Source organism: Equus quagga, chromosome 5, assembly GCF_021613505.1.
Source record: "Equus quagga isolate Etosha38 chromosome 5, UCLA_HA_Equagga_1.0, whole genome shotgun sequence".
NCBI lineage: Eukaryota > Metazoa > Chordata > Mammalia > Perissodactyla > Equidae > Equus > Equus quagga.
In genome coordinates, this window is record NC_060271.1 from 40,667,032 (window position 1) to 40,690,105 (window position 23,074).

The 23,074-nt window shown below is 52.8% G+C and overlaps 1 protein-coding gene across 2 annotated transcripts in view; it reads left to right on the forward strand.

Moving 5' to 3' along the window:
- Positions 1-3,393: 3,393 nt before the first annotated feature.
- CASZ1 (castor zinc finger 1) overlaps positions 3,394-23,074 on the forward strand; it is a 150,792-nt gene continuing 131,111 nt past the window's right edge. For both annotated transcript variants that reach the window (XM_046662346.1, XM_046662345.1), the window contains exon 1: positions 3,394-3,520. The gene's annotated coding sequence lies outside the window, so the exon portion shown is untranslated. The remainder of the gene's footprint in view (positions 3,521-23,074) is intronic.

The window sequence follows — 23,074 nt, forward strand, 5'->3', positions numbered from 1 at the left end:
GAGCCATCTACTTCCCCACTGTCGACCCCTGGCAAAATGCCAGGGAGTGGAAAACAGGGCAAAGCCTCCGTGTCAACCTGGCAACTCCGGGCAATGCCTGGGGTGTACCAGCTCCTCCTCCCTCCCCAAACTTTGTTCTAGGAGCTTTCTCATCATCCTCCTACAGCATAGGCCCCTCAGGGGCAGGAATCTCATAGGCTTATCTTGATTTAGCGCCTGATTCACAGAGAGTGAGGACCTACTATGTGCCAGGCACTGCTGGAGGTGCTGAGGACATGAGGGGACACAGAACAAAGCCCCTGCCTCCAAGGACCTCCCATTCTAGCAGGGGCACAGGAAATATGGAAATAAATGAATAAGCAAAATCATTGTGGTCACTCAAACAGGGTAAAGAGAGAGAAAGGCTGGGGAGCTCCTGGAGGGAGAAAGCGTCCTCGGGGAGGTGACATGTGAGCAGAGAATGATGCCGAGGAAGCAGCATCCTGGGCAGAGAGAGCAAGTGCAGAGGCCCTGAGGTAGGGACAAGCTTGGTGTTTTCCAGGACAGCAAGAAGCTCGTGTGTCAGGGCAGTGTGACTGAGGGCAGGGTGGGGGGTGATGTCCATGGGCAGGCAGTCGCCAGATCTTGCTGACCATGGCAAAGAGTTTGTATTTTATTTCAGGGAAAGCTCAGGAAATGCTAAAATGAAGCAAATGAGGAAAAGAGCATCTGATTTCAGTCCCTGCAGGGGAAGTGGAGGTGGCGGACAGGCACTGAGAGCCTTGAGAGACCAGAGGCTGCTTTTTTGGGGGTGGTGCTCTCTCCCGGCCCCCAGCTTTAATTTTTTTTTGAGTTGGGGTTGGTGGTTGGGAAAGGAAGAGGAGCCTTCCCTTTTCACCTCACCCCAGTGCCCTCCTCCCAGCCTCCCCCACCCCAGATGAGGTTCCTTCAGAGGAGGTAGGATGACTCTGGGGGATGGAGAATTGCGAACTAGCTGAGAAAAAGCAGAGGGAAGAATAAATGTTTTAATAAAAGTTTGGTGGGTGAGATGTGGCTGTTGGGTGTAGGGAGGAGCCTTCTAGTGGGAAAAGGAGGAGGAGAGAGACTAGCAAAGTCCCCGGCCAGCGCCTGTCTGGTTCAGTTTTGTCTTCCCAGCCTTGGGAAGGCCCTGCCCTTCACTGAGGCTCAGCAAGTGCCTGCTGAGTGAACGAATGAGTGCAGGACTGTTGCTGGAGGAAAAAAAGGACAGAGGAGAAGAAGGAAGGGAGAGAAGACAGGAAGAAATGAGAAGTAGAGGGAGCACTGGATGTCCCAAGGAGCAATGACAATTACTGGCATTTATCGATCACTATCTTGGCCCAGGCACTTTTCCTGCATTAACTCATTTTAGCCTTTCAACAAGCTCAGGCAGTGGGCACTATTATTATCCCCATTTTACTGTTGAGCAACTGAGGCAAAGAGGGGTCAAACGCCTCACACAAGGTCACCCAGCTGATGAGCGGCTGGGGTCTGACCCCAAAGCCCAAGCTCTTAACCACCTCTCTATTCTGACCCAGGAGTGGAACCAGCTCCACATCAAAAGTTAGAAGACTTGTCTCACCACTTCTCAGGTCACTACCCTTCACTGTGCCTCAGTTTCTCCTTCTGCACAATGGCAGGATTGGGGTTGAGATCTTTGGGGCTGTGCGTTCTGCTGAGTCACTGTGCACAAGGGTCTTATAAGCGGTAGGCCAGCAGCTAACTCCTGGGAACTGAGGAGGCCTTTGATGATTGGGGGTGGCAATGGAGAGTAATGGGTCAGTGGTCCATGGGGACTGTTAATTATTGATGTGTTGCTACTTCCTGTTAATTATGGGGAGAAGGAGGGGAGAAAACTAAATGAACCTGAGAGGTGTGTCTCATGCCTAGATCTGGGCTTCCTGTGTGGACGAATCCTAAACCCATTCCCAGACCCATCCCAGGGGGTAAGGGGACAAGCTCTACCTTGAGTCAGTTTCTTCCCAGCCAGTCTAAAGCAAGCAGAGATCACTCAGCATCTAAGGGGTGTGAGATGGTTGAGCCTCCTTCCCCAAGTCTGGAGGCTTTATTAGGGGACAGGGTAAATCCTGGCCACCTCAGGGCCAGAGGGCCATAGAGTCCCCAGTTTCTATCCATTTACCAATTAACTTCCATCTTAAGGCAGGGCATGGAATGCGTCCCAGCAGATGTCTGTCTTAGGCAATTACCATACAGGGCTTCTAGTCACTTCCAGTCCTGAGCGGCTTTGCTGAAACCTTGCAGATTAGGCCCCAAAGTCTACCAGCCCGCAACAGTGTTTACCAGCCTGTAGCATTTCCTCCTAGCTTAATGCATTCTGTTGAACCCTTCTCAAAGCTGTGGGTCCTATTTTGCATTTTTATTCATTTATTGGAGGAATCATTTAGCTATTTAGTTTACTATTGTGGTCAATTTCTTATTTCTCTCACCATCTGAGTGTTTCCCCCTTTCTTTCAGGTATATTTCCATTCTGTCCTTGTTCAGAAGGGAAAAGAGGTACAGTGACTAGTTCAGTCCTGGCATGGGGGTGGCCTGGCGGAGAAAGGCAGGACCAGAGCTACTGGGAGGCCGACTGCTGCTGATCTCCAGGCTGGGCCTGGTGTGGGCACCTCAAACCACCGGGAGGTGCGCAGGGTGGGCGAAGGGAGAAAGGGGGGTTTCTCCAACAGAGTATGAAGGTCCCCCTCAAAGAGGCCCTCCTCTGTCACCTGGGGAGGGGGGAAATTAGCTCTCCCAAGACACTCTTTATCCTATTTCCTTGTATTTTCTCCACGGATACTTTCATTCTCTGAAATATTATTCATTTGTTTTAATGTTCATTACCTGCACTCCCCCCAGGTTCATTCTTCACGGCCTATGGCCTACTTTGCTCACTGAAGGATTTATTTCTTGCACAATGGACTGAATGAAAAACTCCTTTGCAAAGAATATGTGCAAAGTGGCTATCAAACAGTGAGAACATCACGTTCCTCTGGGTTCGACAATTCTAAATTCTAACTTGCAGAAAAGAGCTAGTTCGGTCAGTGGAAACGGGGGAAGCAGACGGGCTCTCGGGGTTCAGAACAGGTGAGAAGTAACGCACTCTCGTCCCTTCTCTCTTGTCTCCCGGCCTCAGCTCCACTCGTTTGAGCAAAGTGGAAAGCTTTTCCAGCCGCAAAAGGGAGCCGCGCGCTCAGATGCTCCTCCGCAGGCCGCGTCTAGCCGCGCGCGCCAGCCGAGCCGAGCCCGGGCGGTGGGTGGGAAGAAACCGGGAGGGGAGGTCTGGGGTGTGAGGGTGGAGCGGAGCCCGGCCCCGCGATCCGGCCCTGGTTTTGCATGCCACCCACTCGCCCGCTCGGCCGCGGAGAATTCCATAATCACAGTGGGCGAGAGCGGAGACTGGGAGCGAAAAATCCGGGATCCGGCAACTTTGGGCAGCGCATGCGCACCCGCGGCGCTCCATCCCAAACACACACACATTTTTCCCCCGGACTTGGAAAGTCACCCAAAGCCGCCCCAAGTGCAGGTAAGAGACTCGGCGCTCCCTCCGCCGCGCCCCCCTCAAGCCCCTCAGCTCCGCAGGCCTCCCGGGGTGCTTCCCCTCCTCGCCCCCTGTCCCGTTGCAGCCCCCCACCCCCGGGGCTGTCGCTTGCAGCAGGGAGCGGGCGAGCGAGCGAGCGAGAGAGCCAGCCAGCCAGCCAGCCTGCGCGCGGCGGCTGCCACCCAACTCCGGCCGTGCGGGAGGCAGGGGGCACGGAGGGCTGGCACCCGGGCGCGGGGCGGCGCGTCGCCCGCCGTGGCCAGGGGAATGCCCAGCGCGCGGATCCAAGGGAGGGGAGGGCTGCTGCTCCTGGGGGTCACTTACTCCAACTGAGGGGGCGGCGGGGTAGGGGAGAAGAGGGGGAGGTGCTAGGCGCGAGTGCAGGACTTTGCAAATAGGGTGGGGGCGCCCCCCGCGCTGCAGACTCCGTGGGGGGGGGGGCAGGTGCTCTCCAATACCGGGTAATCACTCCTTCCCCCTACGTCCCCCCCCACCCCTCTGCTGCATGGGTTCGTGCGCTCTCCAGGGCAGAGAAGGAGGCAGGGGTGAGGGGCGCCTGGGGTGACTTTGCAAGACTTTGCCCAGAGGAAGGGGTGGGTGGGGAACCCCTTCGGCCGACTCTTGTGCCCTCATACCAGGGTGTAGGTGTTACCGGCAGAGGTAGGCAGTGGTCACTTAGGCGCGGGGTGCCAAGGGGTGCCTCCGGGTGGGAAAAGGAAGGCAAGAGGTTGCTTGGCTGGGGGGAGCGGCGCCCCCTTTTTCATTTGTGCTTGAGAAGTTTGTCTCAAGTGCGCTGCTCCGGGCGCGGCAAGTGGCGCTCCTCACTACCCCCACCCCCACCCCAGCCTCTCCTGGTGCAGGGCTGGCAGTGTTGGGCACACGGAGCCCAGGCACCGGCTCAGGGCCTTGCGGCTGTCGCCCGGAGCCCGCCTGGGTCCGGGGAAAAGTTCGGGGGAGTTGCCGCGGTTGTTCTGTGCGCCAGGAGAGAAGTTGCGCCCGGGGACGTGGGACGCTGGGCTGGCGGGCCGGCGGGCGGGTGGAGCTGTGCGCTCCCAGGGGGCTCGGCCACGGTGGGAGAGAATCTGGCAGGGTCTGTGCCCCCAGGGTGGGCTGAGGGCGACCTCGGGGCTTAGCAGTTGGGGAAGGCGAGCCCTGAATCCAGGGGCGCATGGCTGAAATAGGCACCAAGCGGAGGACAGAGAGAAGAGTAGCTTGTGGGGGCGCAGGGGGGCACCAAACGGGAGAGGGCCTGGCCACCCGGTCACTTGGGGTCGAGCTTCAGGGCAAAGGAGCGCGTGGTGGCTGGTAGGAGTGCCGGGGATCGGGGCTCCAGCGGGCGCGCGGGAATAGGGGATCTGGCTGGACCCACAGTCAGGGAGCTCTCGGGGCAGGGGGCCGTGTCGTGCGCCCGGGGTGAGCCGGCCGGGCGGAGCGGCGGCCGGTTTATTTTTACTCGGTGGCATTTGCAGAATGTGCAGCTGATGGCCGTCGGCCGCCAGGAAGTTTTGCTTTCTGTTCTTTCTCTCTTTCCGAAGCCAGCGCGGCCAGGAGCGGGCGGGCAGGGGAGCTGGGCCTGGGAGGGGAGGGGGCGGCCACTGGGGTGGCAAGAGACGGGCAGGGGCGCGCTGGGGCGGCGGGCGGGGACTGGCCCGGCGAGGGCAGCGGGTGGGCGCTGGGCCGATGCGGAGCATTTGGGCGAATGTCTCTCCCCAGCGTTGGAAGCTCCTTGGCGAGGGGAACAGGTGTATGCGCCGTCAATCACGGCGAGAGGGACACTTTGGGGGCGTAGATTAAGATAATAATAATAGATTTTTCTCTAGGGGGTGGGCGCAGATTCTTCTTCCGAATCATCCCCGACCCGGGTCCGGAGTTGGGGGAGGAGAGGAGTGCCGAGGGAGGCAGGGGGCCGCTTCTCGCTCCGTACAACTTCTTCCTGACCCAGCCTCAGGTTGGGAAGCGGGCCCTGGGTGCGGCGAGGAGCTCCTTCCAGTCACGCTGGGGAGGGTGCGGGTGCGTGTGCGGGTGTGTATGATTTGTCCACCAGGGAAGCAGCGAAAACATCCCTCCAACGAGCCTGGAGCTCCCCCAAACACGGCTGGATGCAGGGGCGACTGGGGGTTATGCGTCGCTGCCCCAGCGAAGTCTGGGGTCACGACACTCAGAGTGTGTGGTTGTCCCGCCAATACCCCGCACACTCAAAGAAGTGGGGGCGACAAGGGGGAAAAAGCCAGGGTGTCGCCAGGCAAAGTTGTAAATTTAGGACGTCTCTAAACCGGTACAGGCGCGCGATGAGAGCGCGCGAGGGGACTAGAAAACAGATCGCCGGGTAAATTGGTGCGCCCCCCCCCCCCCCCCCCCCCCCCCCCGGCGCGCGAGCGCACACACACACAGACACACACACACACTCACACACACAACCACAAACACACACACACACACACACACACACACGTCGCCGTCCTAAAGGGAGCTGTCCGGGCTGAGCAGGAGCAGCTGCGCCGGGCGTGGTGAGGAGGGTAGTAGGTCCCCGGGGGCTGCGCCTGGGCTGCGCTCCACGTGCCCAGAGGGGGCGCTGGGCCGTTCGGCGCCCGAGCGCAAAGCTCGGGGTTTGCGCCCTGGTGGCGGCGAGGCGGTGCGTCCCGGGCGGGCGTCGCGTCCCGCGCCATCTCCGGCGGCTCGCGCTACTTCCCCCGACGCTCAGCCGCTTTCCCACTTCCCAAACTTCGGCTTTATGGTTTGCCCCTCGCTCGCGCTCTCAGACCCTCTCCAGGGCGGAGTGGGGAACTTTTCCCTTCACGGCAGCGGCCACCATCTCTTTCCCCAGAATCCGGTGGAGTGGAGAGATTGACCCCCCCCCATCTTGTTAGCCACCTTATAGGCGGTTAACGAGAGTTTATGGGGAATATTGTTGAACTTCAGTAATCAGGTTTCCAGCGATCTTATGCCTCCTGTTTAATTTATTAGACTAGTTATTTATTCTGTTGATGATAATCTGTTGCTGGTTTCTATGGAGATGTTAAACTGATCTCTTTCAGAAATCAAACTCCATATGCACTAAAACGTTTAAAGGGGCAGTGTCTCCTCCTCCTTCTTTTTTTCTTTTTTTGTTGTTTTTTAGACTTTGCACCTTGCAGAGACTTCATGTCTTTCTCTGTGCATTTTATTCCCTTCTTACGAAGGAGAGGAGCCCGGAGAGTCTCACGCCTTGTGGCAAGTACAGCTTATTATGGCTAGAAGAAAGCGAAGGCTTTGATCCCTAAGTTGCATCATCATTTAAAACAGATCATTTCACCACCACCCCCTTCTTCCCCATCATATAAGAGCAAAATTCTTTCAAGATCAAAGAGCCCAATCTTAAAAAAAAAAAAAAAAAACAAACTATTGTTAAAAAAATAGGAAGTCAGTCAAATGTGAACCTCTCCTTTATATCTGCTACCCTTGTGTTTACAGAATTTTTTCAATAAGAAAAACAAAACTTGTAGCTCAGCTAATTTTTCAGACTTATTAATAGTTTATCTCGGCCCCCCCCCCCTTTTAATTTAAAAAGAAGTTCAAAGTTAGAGTTCTCTGCCTGTGGGGGTTGAGGTATATTTGCTTCTTTTTTAGATCCTGACCATCTGTTTTTGGAAAGTTAGCCTCTGGGAAGAGGGGAAAAGGAGTTTTTACTCAAACTTAGTGGAGTGTTTAAAATTTGTTTTTTACTACTCACCCAAATATTTTACAGTCCTAATTTCCCTACTTTTTAGGGGAATACCAGTAACCTCTGTCCGGTGTGTGAGAGCATATCAACTTTTTCTCCTTTCTTCTCTTTTCCTCTCCTTTCCTCAGGTATTTTTCTGTGACTTTGAAGGGGTGGGTGTAGTGAATTCAGAAAGTAAGGCAGGAAAAAATTATCTTGGTTTGTGACACTCTGAAAAATTGCAAACCTGCTCTGAACTCAGATATTTATCACACTGACAGATATGATACAAAGCGATTGCATTTCCTAATGATCCTCTGGGACTAAGTTGTAGGTAAAACCATTTAATGCATTTTTAATATTAAAGTAAGGCCTGGATTCCATTTTCTTGGAGGTGGGGGGGTGGCTGTTCCTCTCTCGAGTTGATGCTTTCTGAGTATACTGCTTTGCTTTTTCGACTAGAAACCCCCACCTCCACCCCTTCACATTTCCATTTACTTTGGGGAGGGGTGAGCCACACACCGGGCATTTGACTTTCATAAATAAATTTATATCTGGCCAGAAGGTCCAATGCTAAATAAGAGTACACTTAAAAAAAAAAAAAGAGAGAAAGAAAACAAACCTCAGACTCCACCCCTGCTATAGGAAATAAAACAGAAGCAATACTTGACTTTTTTTTTGTCCTTCTGCCATCCTGGTTCTCTTTTATATTATTTTATTTTGGAAACGGGTGGAGTGGTTGTTGCTTCTCAGCTCAGAGGAGAGAGGAGCCATTCCTGTTATTTCCCCCTTTGCTATATTTTAAAAATTTGTTTGATTTGGATTGCAAGCAGAACAGAGGCTTACGGGTAGAAAAGAACACTGTGGCTTTAAACTCAGGAGTTTGCATATTCTCCTTGTATCTTTCCCCTTTGCTAATTATTGTGTTGTTTTCAGAGCAAATATGTCATATCCATGGCGACCGGGCAGGTTTATTGTCTTTCTGAAGCAATAGCTCACATAAGTAATTAATGACTTTCTTTTTTTTCCTCTGGCTTAGGTTAAACAGATCATTCAAGGAAAGTCATATCTCTCTCTCTTCTCTCTTCTCTTTTCTCTTCCTCTCTCTCTTTTTTTTTTTTTTAGCCCAGTGACATAAGAACATGAGTTAGAACAAGAAAATACTTTAACCAAGAAGTCAACAGCTTATTTTCCCCCATTTCTTTTAAAAGCTGAAGTGTCAGCTTTCAGACACATGAGGCTGTCATTCTTGGAGCGTGAGCAGTGCGGTCCACGCCTGGGTTGGAAATCCATCTGAAGGTTGTGCAGCCGGGGAAGTGTGGGCATAAGGGAGTCACCTGGAGGAATTTGCTTTCGAGGTGGGGGGAAGCACTCCAAAAGGAGTATTTCTCCTGTATTTAGCAGAATTTAATTAAATTGTTTACAGGAAAGAACTAATGAGTTGCTAGTAATGTGCCCCCCTTCCCCTTCTTTTTCCCAGTCTAGTTAATTGGAAAGACAAAGTTTTTCTTTTTGGTTCTCCTTGAGCTCTAGCTTTCTCCAGCCTTTGTCTCCAGCGCTTTTCTCTGGAAAAGTACCTTTTGGAATCCCCTCTGGTTAGTATTTCCCAAATTATAGTGGTTTTTTATTTTTGTTTTTCCCCCTTGGACCTACGACTCGAAGCTGGTTTCTGCTTCTCAGGAATTGACAGCAATGATGAGTGACCGTGACTTGGATTTTTAAACTTTTTTTCTGGTGCGGGGGGAGGGGCGGCTTTTGAGGATGTAAAATGATATAGACAGCATATCTCCCTTCGGTGTCTAGTGCCAGTGTTGGGGAAGGGAGAAGCAAAGTTTGTCCTTTTTTATGTTCCAGTTATGTTCCACCCTTTTCAAATGGACCTTTTGCTAATAAGAAGCCTTATGATGTCACCCCTTAACTTTAGAAATATACTAGATGTCCAGCTGATATTTTCCAGCAGCTCCTTTGCCCCTCAGCAGACGTGTGTTAATTAAGCACATTTGTCCTCTGTCCCCCACTTTTTGAAATTTCACGTATAGCCGAGGTTTTGTGTGTGTCCTTAAGAAAGGGGAATGAGATAAAGAGAAAAGCATTTATATTATATTTATACTCGGACAGAATTAAAAAGGACATTTCCCTTCATCCGAAGTAAGTTAAAAGAGGCTGTGAGTCAACCGAATGAATCTTTAGGCTTTTGGCATTAAAAATAAAAATATAAAGCAGAAGAGAGATTTATTTGGTGTCTGGTTTCTGAAGAGGAGAAGAGAAGGCCAGGCAAGTCTGATGCTGAGACTCCAGCGGAGTTGTAATTGAGCCCGTAACCTCTTGATGTCTATATCAGAAAAACAGACATGAGCAGAGGGAACCGAGGAGAGGCAAACAAGGCTTGTAGAGGAGGGAGCTCACGAGGAGGTTCACAGAGAGAGAGATTTAATTTATAGACATTTTAAAAACCGTAATTTCATTAGGATCTGTTCTTCCCCTTCTCTGAAGGGCAGCCTGGCAGACCGATAAGGCCGGCCCCTCTGCTGGGATGCGTGGTGTGGCTTGGTGGGCATGAACTTGGGCATCCTTGCCAGCTGTGAGGGTTTCTTTCCTCTCTGCCCACTTTCTGCTGGCTTCCTTATTTTGGAATTAAAAAGTCCCAAATAGCCAAAAGTTAGCTGTGGCTTCTAGCTGCCTGGTGATTTCCCCTGTGGGTGCCATGCCGTTCCTCGAGCGGGTCTGTCTCCTGCCTGGCCTTTGGCATCTGTGTGTCTTCCGTCTGTCACAGAGCTGCCGGTGGTTCCAGCCGCAGGAGGCCAGTGGGGAAGGGGGCACCCCCATCTCGCCCCCCTTAAGTTCACCAAATGAAGTTGCTGTGGTTCTGAGGCCACAGTGTTCGCGGGGGGTGGTGGGGGGGGAGATAGCTAAAGCCTGTCGTAAATTCTGCAAAAATTAATCAACCGTTTAAGAGCTGCACGTTAACGAGGTTGTGCAGGCAGGCCGGGCCCGTCTCCTGGTCCCCCACTCAAAGTCCAGCAGAGTGAGGGGTGGCTTGGACAGTGGGAAGAGAAGGGGGAGTTTTTTTTTTTTAATCTGAATAATTGAGAACAACTAAGGAGAGGGCAGAAGAGAGAGGGATTTATTGAATATAAATCCTCAAGTGCCCTTGTTCCCTATTGTTGGAATTTTTTTTCCTTTTGGTCTGGATTTGTCCTGTGTGTCTTTGGTGGAAAAGACACGTAGAGAAAGAGAGCAAAGTAGCGGGGTGGGGAGAGAGAGAGAGAGAGAAGGATGGAGAAGAGAGAGAGAGAGGGAGAGAGAGAGACGTGTGGCTCCTTCGGAACTCATTATCATTCTTAATAAGTCTTAAGGAATAAAGAAGAGCATTGAGTGTAAATGCTGGGTAATCCTAACACTTCTCAAGGTGAGAGGAGTCTTGAGGACACAGAGAAAAGAGAGGGCAGAGGAGGTGGGGGCTCAAGCGGCCCGGCGGAGTGGCAGGCCCAGGGTTTGGGAGGCCGTGCTAGAGATCAAGGTTGGGATGGGGGTTGGGGGGAGGGGGGGTGCAGAGGTCTGAGATGACACTGAGGCTCCAGGAGAGCGTGACTTGCTGGGGTAAGGAGCAAGGTGATGGGAACATCTGCCCTGGGTCAGCCATGCCTTGGGGAGGCGGTGGGAGAGGGGGGCAGGGGCCTCAGGCAGGGCCTTTGCTCTTTCCTGGGCACTGTCTTCCCAGCCAGCTCAGCCCCTGCCCCCTGTCCTGCGGATCCTAGAGAAGGCCCCCTGGGGGCTTGCCCCCCTGGCTCCAACTCCTGGGCATTGTCCGCTCTGGGAAGCAGGAAGGACAGAGCTGTGGCCAGAGCTCAGCTCCGGACACTAGGTGGCTTAGAGGATCTGCGAGGTTTTCTAAGAGCAGCCGCTGGCTTCCTCTGTCCTCCCCGCTGGTGGGCTCTGCTGTGCCTGTCCTCTGCCGGGTCTGCAGGCAGCCCTGGCAGGCCCGCAGGAGGGCGGGTGGGCACTGGCCCAGGGGCATGGCATGGCTCCCGGGGCCGGCGCTCCCAGTGAGCAGCTTCCAGGCAAGGCGAGGAGGAGGAGGGTGTTCGCAGCTCCCGTAGGGAGGCAGCCGGTCAGGGCCCCTTGCGGGAGGGACAGTTGGAGTCCAGCCCTGTGTTCTCAGCCACCTGGGCGTGAGGCACTGCTGAGCGCAGGGGGTCTCTGCTTCTTCCCTTTTGAGTTCATGTGTCCCCTTTGAGAATCCTCTTAATAATAAAAAATCTCATAAGCATAAATACTGCTTAGACTTTGAGAGGTTTCACAGATCTTATAAACCCAGCTAAGGACCCTCTGGGGTCCCTTGCTCTGGTGGGCTTCTTTCCAGTTCTCCAGGACTGTAGTGGGGAGGGGGGCAGTGAGGAGGCAAAGTCGGTTCTCACCACCACTCCCACCCCTGCCTGCCTCAGTGGTGGGAGAGCAGAGCCGCACCAGGCTGACACAGGCCCTCGCAGGTGGATCAGGGCCAGCACTCAGGCTCCCCTCTGGAGAAGGCGAGGAGGGGAACCCAGGTAGATGCCCCTCTGCAGGCCAGAGGCAGCCTCCCGCCAGCTGGCTGGCATTCTCTAGGATCCCTGGTGTTTGAGGAAGGGTCTTAGCCAAGCTCATGTCAGAACAATAGACTGTTTTCTCTGGGGACAGAGGTGGGCAGGGAGATGCAATTCAGGTTTGACTTACTGGAGTCAGGTTTTGTGGGTTTTTTAAAGCTCTGTGTTTCTTTTGGAAAGCAACTTCTGGGGAGCATGTACAAGGGGGTGCGTGGGAGTTAGAGATGAAGGCTGGTGACTGAGCTGGTGTGAAGCCCGGAGGGAGAGCAGGACGGGTTAATGGCGGGTGGATTCTGCTTTTCTGTTGTTTAAAAGCAGTAATGACCAAATTGCATGCCCTGCGTGTGCCTTGCTGACGAGATTTACCGAAAGGAAGCCGCGCTGCCTCTCTGCTGCTGTTCTCGGGGTGGGTGAGCGTGTGTGTGTGTGTGTGTGTGTGTGTGTGTGTGTGTGTGTAAATGAGAAAAGGGGTGGGGGAATGAGCTCTGCCAGGCTGGCACCCTTCCCCAGCACTAATTGCTGGCAGAGTACCCACGGGGGCTGTGCCAGCATCTCCAGCTCTGCCCGCCCCCCTCACCCCCGGGGAGCTCAGCTGTGCAGCTCGCTATGTGAGGGCCATTTCCGGGCCCACTAGTCCCAGAGGCTCCTTTGGGAATTTCAGGGAAATCTGATCCTTGTGGGGGGACTGTGGGCCAAGCCCCAGCATCCTGGTCTGGGATGAGGGGACGGGGTGAGCCTTGGGTGGTCCAGAGCACTGCTGAGGTCTAGTTGTAGGCATCAGGAGACCCCATCGCAGTTCTAGCTCTGCAGTAAATCACTGTGTGGCCTTGGGCCAGTCATTTGACGTCTCTGGGCCTCAGTTTCCTCTCTTATCAAATGGCTTGTGACGCTACTGCCCTCATAGGGTTGCTCTGACAGTCGGCTGGGCTCGTAGCTGTGCGAGTCATCTGAAATAATTAAGCATAATGAAGAATTTATCATGGTCACATTGTTAGGTGCAGGGTGCCCCCGGTGTCAGATGAGCTGATTTTATGTAATAGGGGATGAGTGTCAAAGGGGACCCCTGTGAATTCTATACCAGAAAGCCATGGGCCTGGACGTAGTGTATGTTGCTGGGGTTGCATTTTTGTAACAGGTTGTAGGTTGGTTCTCTTATCATTGGGAACTTGCGCTGAGTTTGGGGGTTGTTTTTAGGCAGTATGCGGGATCCCATTCACGGCGTGGGGTGTGCTTAGCTATTTTGAGCCATGAGTATATACAGGAGCTGTATATATTGTAGGTTATGTACTCTGGGGTCAGTTAGCTGGGGATCAAAGTCGTGACCTTACATCCGTCACTTAACTAGCCTGTGCCTCGGTTTTCTCATCTGTAAAATGGGGATAACAGTACCCACCTTGTGGGGTTGATGTGAGGATTAGAACGACTAAGACGTATGAAGTGTTTAGAACAGGCCTGGCACCTGTATGTATTCCAGACCCACATCGGGGGTGAGCGTGGACATGCTTGTGGCCCACCAGGGAGTGCTGTGGGTGGGAGAGTGGAGGGCGCTCGCCCCCTATATATCTGGGGGCCGCACTCCGGTAGGTGCAGGATGTTGTGGTATTGGTTGGCAATCCTGGATTTTGTGTTTTACCTCTCTGGGCTGCCTTGGGGTCCTCCTGGTATTTTTGGTGATAAGTCAGAAGAGGATGAGAAGCAAGACTGTGCCCGCATTTGGAGTCAGATCCTGAACAGGGCAGGGGCCATTGGTCTCTCTTCCCCATTGAGGCCAGACTTGGCATTCCTGGAGCTGAGGGGAGCTATCTGGGAGGGGAGGCAAGGAGGTTGGGGTGGGGGCAGACCCCAGGAACTGGTGAAAGGTGCCAGTGGCCTCTGCTTGTGTTCGCACGACCTGTGAGCTTCGTGCTGAGTCTGGTGGTCCCCAGGGGCCTGTGTGTGCCGGCTCTGCTGTGATGGAGATGGTGTGGCTGGCAGAGGGTGAAAGAGCATGCTTTTGGAGTCAGGCTGAGCACAGTGTGAACCCACGTGTTTCTCCCAGATGGGCAAACTAAGTCCTCCAATCCTTTGTTTGCACATCCGTAAAATGGGGGCTGGAATCCCTACCTTGTGAGAATTAAGTGAGAGGACAGTAATCGTAGCTAACATTTGCGGAGGTGTGACTGAGCGTCATTTCATGGAATGCACTTAGCCCAGTGAGCAGTACACAGTAGGGGCTGCAGGATGAGGAGGAGAGGAGTAACAGGCCAGCCTTGGGTCAAGCCTAAGGAGCGTCCCTGGATGACGTGGAGCTAACTGCAGAGGCTCAGGCTCCGTGCTTCGCAAAAGGGGAGCTGGGGAGCCAGGCTTGGCGTGGATGGAGCTGAGGTGTCCCCTTGCCCTGGGAGGATCCTGCCCCATTGGGGCACTCCCCAGGACTAGGTGGAGGTTGGGAGGGAAGGGCCAGGAGAAGAAGCAGAGGTGGCCTGGAGGCGGTGACCTAAGGAGGCAAGGGCGTAGGGGCTGAAGAGGGGGGCACTGGAGGGGCTAGGGGCACTTCTGGTGTATGAGGTGTATGAAACTCCATCGGCCTCTCCCATTTCACTGTGCTATGCCAAAACACCCTGGTTCTTGTTTCACTATCTAAGATCTGGGAGCAGGTTAATTTCCATGACGAACTCCAGGCCACGTGCTCAGAGGATTTATCTAATTAAACTGATGCTTTTTTTCTAGGAAAGAAAGAAAGGAAGGGAAGGAGGGAGGGAGGGAAGGAGAAAGAGAGAAAAGAAAGATAGGAAGGAAGGAAAGAGAAAGATAGGAAGGAAAGAAAGGAAGGGAAAAGAAATGGAGGGAGAAAAGGAGGGAAGGAGAGAGGGCGGGAGAGAGGAAGGAAGGAAGGAAGGAAAGAAAGATAAGAAGGAAGGGGTGGAGGCAGGGAGACAGCTAAACTGGAGGCTGACCGGTGACTTTCGAAAGGCCACGACTTTGTGGAGGAGATGCTTGGTGCTGAGGCGGCGGCCTTCCTCCTGGGCCGTGCTTCTGTCTTCTGATGCTTCTAGCTTATTTCCAAAATAGCTCTTGGACTCGGAGGGAAAGGGGTAGCTAGAAGGATTCTGGATCTTTACTGTCTAATATAGTAACCACTAGCCCATGTGGCAATCTAAGTGAAATTAAATGAAAAACTCAGTTCTTGGACGGACTAGCCACGTTTCAAATACCATAGCCACAGGTGGCCAGTTGCCACTGTGCCAGGCCGCACAGATCTAGAACATCCCATCAGTGCATAAAGTTCTATTGAACAGGAGGAGTGTAAGAGGGGTGCTTCCCTCAGAGCTTGGGCTAAAGGGACGAACCCCCAAGGGACAGGGATGGAGCTGGGGACTGGGCAGCAGGGATGTACCCACACGTCAAAGAAGGCTCCCTACCCCGTGCCAAGGCCTCCGAGGTGCTGGGGCCGCCTTCTCTTTAGATCCCACTGCAGGCTTCCTCTCTCCTAGGGCAGGGTGACGCAGCGAGTCTAGAGTTAGGCAGAATGGGGTTGAAATCCTTCTCCCACTTATGGTCTCTGTGACCTTGGGCAGGGGTCTTAACTCTTTGACCCTGTGGAATTGGGCTAACAGTAAATAGTACCTGCCTCATTGGGTCCCTGAGATCACTGACTGAACTGATGAATGAAAGCACTTAGTATAGTGCTGGGCACAGAGCGAGCGTTTGAAAAATGGGGACCAACATTATTATAATTATTGTTATAATTCTTGGTATTATTTTCATAATGATTATTGAAGAGCTTTTGTGACTGCCAAGTTCTTGGGGACACTCCTCGACCAAATGCTGATTTTTCTATAATCAACACTTTCTAGAATTAGTTTAAATGAGCGCCCCCCCCCCCCCCCCCGCCCCGCCCAGTCCCTTTCTTCTGGGACGCTAATTTGGATCCCTTCTTTCCATCTCTCCTCATCCCTCCTTTCTTTGGGCAAAAGAAAGGGTTGGAACCACCCCACAATTAACTCTTGCAGGCCCTTCCACTTGTGAGTTAGAGTCCCTACCCCTCCCAGCACACATATAAGTGAGCCCGTGTGCACAGGCGCCTGTGCGCGCACACACATACATATCCGTACACTTCTTCACTGGCCAAACTACATTTAAAAAAACCTCAAAGTATTAAAATAGGGGAGAGCAGATGTGGCCCTGGCAGGGCTGGCTGGGTTGTTTGGGGGTAGGAGTTGGGTCAGTGGCCTTTGGGAGGGACGTGTGTGTTTATTCCCGGACATTGCCCAGCGCCCCGTGTGCTAATGTGGAGCTGAAAAGTCCCCTGCATTGTGCAGGCTCCTTTCCCCGTGAAAAGGCAATTGAGTCAGTGAGTTCCAAATGGATTGGAGCTGACAGTAAATGAGAATTTGGCAGTGGGTAGAAAACAAGCTCCCCCCAACCCTACCCCCCACCTCACACTTGCTCCCCCTTCCCTGAATTCCCAATGCTCGTTTGATTTTTAAAGGGGTTTTGAAAAGAATTATGATTTCTTTTAGTATGTATCAACAATATCAACAGGGGTTCTGCCCAGCCTGCCCGCCCTCCCCAGGGATGGCTTAACCCCCTCCCCCAGCTTGTCGCACCCCCCCTACCCCCCGGAGTCGCCTCAGTGGCTCCGCCAGCGATCCCGAACGAGTTAAGGGCTGAATCAACTCTAGAGCCAGCTGTACATTTTACTCTGGGTTCCTGAATGAAGCGATGTGCTGTGCTCAGCACGACTGGAGTCTGTCTGCCCCGGGTGGCCCACCCGGCCCCCACCCTGCTGCGCTCCACCAGCTTCCATGGGACCTGCTGCTGGCAACTGGGGGGAGCTGGTGGCCCATGCTGTGGGAACCTTGTTGGGTGCCCGCCCCACGTCTAGCCTCCTGTTAGAGACTTATTTTAATTTTTAAAGAAAGGATTTTGAGCTGGCATCATCCCTCGTTTGCAAAGAAGGCTTGCAGTTTTGAGGGTTCCTGTGTGCCATGGGCCCTGCCTCTGTCCCTATATTTCCCCTCTCCACCATGGCCACACTAGTAAATTGGTCAACAGATACTTACTTGTACCTGTCCCTTACCAATGGGCCCGTGTCCCTAGGCCTCCCCACTTAAACATTCTCAAGAGAGCCAGGGATGGCCACCTTGCACATGCTCCTCCCGTCACCTTATATTTGTAAAATGGCATCTCTTTAGCCTATTGTCCTCTCAGTGGAGGTGTGGAAGCTCTCTTCTTCCTGGGGGGCAAGAGGCACTCATTTTGGCAGAATTACAGCCCGCTCTTTGGGGGCGGGTGTGTCCCCTGGTGGCTGGAGATGCCTCTCAGGGGCCCGTTTCTGAAAAAGGCCCAGTGCGCTGTGGTTACTTTAGGAGCCAGGCTGGGAGAATGGCCCCCATGCGGAGACACCGGAGAATCGTGGTGAAGGGCAAAGGTTCAAATGCCTCGTCCCTCATTTATTACTACTGTGACTTTAGGCCCATCTTCACCCCTGTGAGCCTCAGGTTTCTCATTTGTAAAAGGGAATAATAATAGTGCCTATAGCATGGGGCTGCTGGGGGGTGAGATGAAACAGTGCTGGTAAGGTGCTTGGCACAAGGCTTGGCAGGTGGTAATAAGGGACAACTACTATTGATATTATGCTGTTACCACTCCTTCCTCCCCATCTGTCATCAGGAAGGCAGGAAGGCGGAGGGCTCAGGCCTGTCCCTGTGTTCGGGTGTCAGGATGCCCAAGGCCAGGCTGGAGCCCGGGCCCAGAGGCTGCGGCCACCAGAATTCTGCTGAAGTGTACTTGCCAAACCAGCAAAACGAACAGGGTGGCCCAACAGGGAGCCCTGAAGGGAGCAGGGACAAGGCTGGCTGTGCCCAGGCCAGGCTCTTGGACCCCAAGGTGGCAGTCCTTGGGCTGTCCTGGCCCAGGGAGGAGTTGATACCCGGTCTCCCAGACGCTGGCGCCATCTTGGTTCTCCTTGGCCTCTCATTAGCAGTCGGGAGCGTGGCCCTTGCCCTCCCCTGGGAGCAGGTGGCCTTTGCAGCTTGGCACCTGTTCCTGGAGGGCGGCTGCCAGGAAGGTGCAAACCCGGGAATTGCCCTGTGCGTCCTCCGAGTTGTTGCACGAGGCGTGTGTGGTCCCAGAGGAGCTCACCTGGGCCTGTCTTGGTGGAGGAAGCCAGAGAGGGGCTTGTTCTCTATCCCAGAGCCCCCTCCATGCTTTCCAGTGAGTCACGGGAGAGCCAGGACCAGCGTCCTAAGGTCTGTGTGCTGGGGGCTGGTTGAGGTTGCACCGGGAGACGGGTGAAAGAATATGGAGGAAATTGGAGAGGATGCAGGGGGGGCGTCTTGCTTTTGTCCCCAAGCTGAGGTGACTTTACATTTTCATTTTATTAAAAGAGGAAGGAAATAGACATTTACTGAGTGCTAACTATGCGTAAATGCTGTGCTGTGACTTTCTGTGGGATTGAAGGACACAAGGCGGGTAGTGGTTTGATTCCCGTTGTACCTATCAGGAAATAAGGCTCAGAGAGGTTAAGTTATTTCCCTGAGGTCACCCAGCTGGTTAAAGGAGAGCTGGAGTTGGAGCGCAGGTTGAGATGACCCTGAAGCACATGCTTTTCTCCATGCACTGGGAAAATATAACCACATTTTAAACAGTTTTGAAAATAGACTAAAGGAAAAAAAATTCACCCGTAATTTAACTATTGTTTATACCACCTCGTTTAGTATTTATTGTATTTCCTGCTGGTGTTTTTTCCCTTTGGTGACTGTATATATTTGTGTAATATGCATTTTACATAATTATAATCATAAGAGAATTTGGTTTTGGTTAAGACCTAGAACAAGGTGGGCGGGTCTCCTGAACTGGGGCCACTGCAGAGTGATTGATTCTCAGCAAAATGGAAACCTGGTTTTGGCCCCAAGCCATCGTTTCGGTAAGGAGATTCCTGAATTTGCTTTGGAGAAAGCAAACTAGGTGCAGAGAGGGGCGGAAAAGACCCTTGCATTCCCTCCTGGGTTGGTTTTGCTCAGTTAAGTGGGAGAATTTTCCTTTTAACTCACTTCCGTCTTGCTTTTGACAAATGGGAATATTTGTACCATTTTCCCGAATGACCTCCTCTCCTTGGGGTAATGAGAAACTGAAAGTCTTTGCTAAGTGCTTTGAGATATTCAGATATAAAAATGGAGAGCAGAGTGTCGTCAGGGCCTCTCGCTGCCAGGGCGCTTTATGAAGAGGAAGTGTAGTTTGTGGGGGTGAAGGTCAGCGTGAGGATTGAGGCCGCTGCTGGAACCCGCGTCTCTGGGCACGAGGGCAGGGGCGCAGGATGGGCAGGGTTGGGGGAGCCTCTGCCCGTCCTCCAGGTACACACTCCAAGTCCAGGCCCCACGGTCAAGGTGATCCGGATCTGTCAGGCAGAGCCCCCACCTTGCTAGAATCATGTGGATAAACGATTCAGTTCAAGGAGCCGTCTCCCCCGGCCCCTTTCTCCAGCTTTCGCTTCAGAGCGTCAGCCCAAGAATAACACAGCAGAAGAAATATTGTGTCACCTGTGCAAGTAATAATCCTGAAGATGATTTCGAAACGTGGAAAAATGTTTATTATGTGAGTGAAAAAAACAAAACACTGAAGGCCGAGTGTTGTGAACGGTACGATAGAAACTGTAGAAAAATCACAAATGCGTGTGGACAAAGCTTGAAAGGTAATTCTCCAAAATGAAAATTATAGCGTTAGGGCGGGGGGACTACTGTGATTTGTTTTTTATTTCACTACATTTTCTTTAAATTCCCCACTATGATTAAAAACCAACAAAGACGACGTGTCGGCCCGGTAGGGAGCCCCGGGGAGGGGAGGGGGCGGGGCAGGGCCAGGCGAGAGGGCGCCTGCACCCACGGCCCCCGCAGGGCGCTGAGCTCACCGGCTGTGCCAGCCACAGAAACCTATGAGATCTCCAGAAGCCGAGGCGTATCGGTGACTCAGACCTTCGTGTTATGCTATTCAACAATAGCTTTTGTCCTTTGCCCAAAACCCTAGGCCAGTGTGTTAAAAAAAAATTATAAAATTATGAGATAGTTTGTACTTTCCTTACCAGCCTGTGCCAGCTTCGGGCGCTTTATTTATACAAGGTGGGGAGGCAGGGAAGGCGGGATGGGGGTGGGGGGCAGACAGAAAGGAAAAGAAAAACAAGGTAGAACTCGGGCAAGGCCCAAGAAACGTTTGAGCCTCAACAACAAACTTTCTTTTGTTTTCTCCAGTGGGGAGAAAAAAATAAGGAGGAAAAAATGCAGAGGACCAGTTTGAACCAAATAAAAGTCAGGTTTTGTGCTTGGGGTTGCCTCTCGCAGTGGGTTTTGCCCTTTGTTTGCATACCATGAAACCCATTTCAAGACATTCACCTCTAAACCAGAACATGATAGCAGTAGGAGTGGAGGGGCCCTGGCAGAAAGGGCTGGAGCAAGGACAGCCAGATTGGGCTCTGGTGAGCTCAGATGTTTCGTTTGGCTGTTTCGGCCAGTAATGCCCAACTGCCACCAGCGTTTGCCCTCACTTCTGGTTGCGTTTAAAGAAGATTCCTATTGCCTGGTGTCCCAGAGTGGCTCTGTGCTAGTGGGATTTAGAATTCCGTGTGGATCCGGGGTGAGGCCAAGTTTGCCTTGTACCAGTTTTGACCAGAATGTTCCTCTCAGTGTCCATTGGAAGACATTTTAAGAATAAGTTCAGGAGGAAAGGCCTTGGGTGGGGAGAGTTGGGAATCGGGGATGTGTGTGATTGTGTGTGTTGTGTGTGTGTGACTGAGTATGTGAGTGATTGTGTGCGTGATTGTGTACATGTGAATGATTGTGTGTGGTTGTATGTGAGTGATTGTGACCGTGTATGTGAGATTGAGTGTTTGTGTAGGTGATTGTGTGGTTATATGTGTGATTGTGTTTGTGAGAGATTGTGAGTGCTTATATATGTGAGTGATTGTGAGTGATTTTGTGTGCGTGTGTATCCCCTTTAGTCTTTTTTTTTTTTTTTTTGAGGAAGACTAACCCTGAGCTAACATCTGCTGCCAATCCTCCTCTTTTTGCTGAGGAAGACTGGCCCTGAGCTAACATCGGTGCCCATCTCCCTCTACTTTATATGTGGGATGCCTACCACAGCATGGCGTGCCAAGTGGTGCCATGTTCGCACCCGGGATCCCAACCAGCAAACCCCAGGCCGCTGAAGTGGAACGTGCAAACTTAACTGCTGCACCACTGGGCCCCCCCCCCCCCACCTTTAGTCTTAATCCCTTTTTGCCCCAGTTGTAGTGCCAGGCCAAGTAAAACTTATGGAGCCTTACATCTATTTTCTCCCATATCACCTTGTCCCCCTGCCCCAAACCAGCTCTCCTGGTGAACCCCTGGGGCAGCCTGGACTGTGGGCTCATTGGCCACTCTTTCTTCAGAATTAGTTCGAAGTATTTTGTAGGAATAATCCGCAGTCTTTGGCGGTGGTTTGACCAGTACGAGAAAGGAGGCTCATGGGTTAGAGGCAGTCCCAGAGGTCTGAGGCGGCCTGGCCTAGAACTCAGGCGCCCGCGTCCAAGGCCCCGATGAGGATGCCAGCCCTGTTGGCGCTCCCCTGTCCCCGCTTGCTGAGGCCGTCTTGGGAACAGATTCTGAGGCTCCTTGGCCTCCAAGTTGCCTTCGCGATCTTTCAGTCATCATGACCATTCCTGTGAAGAAGGCAGCGCAGGATTGTTTAACTGTTTTACAGATGGAGAAACTGAGGCCCAGAGAGGGGCGATTGTTTGAACAACATCACACAGCTAGTTGGTGACGTATTTGGAACCCAGACGAAGTCTTTGGGCCACTGGAAACATGGTCATCTCCGTGGATGGCTCACGGTGATGCCGACCAATCCCAGACAAGGAATTCTGCTCTCCTCCACTTCCAGGAAACAAAGGGACCCTCGTGGAGGATCAGATGCTTTGTGGCTGTGGTTGGGGGTGACTGGTCCTCTAGTTTAGGGACTGCCTCTGTTGAGGAAAGTGCTGGACGGTGAGACAGGATGACGGGGTTCTAGCCCCACCTCTGTCACTCACAAGCAGCCACTTCCCAAGACCTCAGCTTTGCTGTCCGTGGAGAGAGAAAGAGGCTGGACCCAGTGGTTCCACGTCCCTTCCCACTTCAGGACGGCTGAGCTTCCTGCCACAATCCGGAGTCCCCAGCTGTGTCACGCAGCAAACCCTCTCCCACAACCTGTCAAACCAGAGATGCCAGTTTCCCCAGGGCTCCCATGAGCTCCCTGCCCCTGTCCTTTGCCAGGGAGAGCCTTTGCAGGCTCGCGGAGCAGTGCCCCTGGCCCACGCTCCGTGCACCTGCTTATTGATAACTGCGTGTCTGAATGTGCCTTGTGTCAGAGCCCTTTGGTTTGAATTTGCCGAGTACTGAGCGGCTGAGACGTGAGAAAATTATGAGCAGGAGAGAGACGTGGTACCCTATGACAAGAGGCAGCTGTGGTGAGAGGGTAGGCACGATGCCTGGGGTGAGCGCCATCTGGGCAGGAGGCCTGGCTCCCAGCTGTGGGGGCTCCGGAAGGGCAGAGCCTGGGAGGAACGATTTTGAAGCCACTACTATGGAGATTAAGGGGATGAGAATGTAAATCTCAAGTAAAAAGGTAATTGAATGTAATAGCAAACAGTGCTCGCTCTATGTTAATTTTAGCTCTTCCCCTGGATACAAGGCGCTGTATTAGTGTTTTATTACCATTTTGTTTGCACTAATAAAATAGTAAAATTTATTTCAAGGAAGTTGAAGGATGGTTTTACAATGCAAATTTGAAGAAATTGGACTTTTCATTTATGCCTCTGCTATTTTAAACCCTGACGGGTGTAAATTAGCTACAGGGACCGAGCAGACCCCACTGATGGGGACTTGGGAGGCGGGAGCTCTGGCAGAGGTTCTAGACTGGCTCAGGGCAGAAAGCAGGGAGTGCTCCACGGAGAGGCTGGGGGTATGACGGGGGGGGGGGGGCCACAATGGGGGGGGATGGGGTTGGAGGAGAGGGCATGTTAGGCATGAATGCCTCTGCTTCTAGGCTGGCACATCACACACTGATCCTGCGGGGAGACACACGTGGCCACAGACCTCAGCGCTGTGACTTTCTTCTCTGCCCTTTGACCTCCTTCCTGTCCTGACATTGGGCCTCATTAACCCAATGAACCCCCAAAGGGAACTGAGCAACCTCTCCTCTGTGCCTAGAAAGGACAGGTAGACCAGATGTCCAGTAGACACACACACACACACACACACACACACACACACACACACACACACA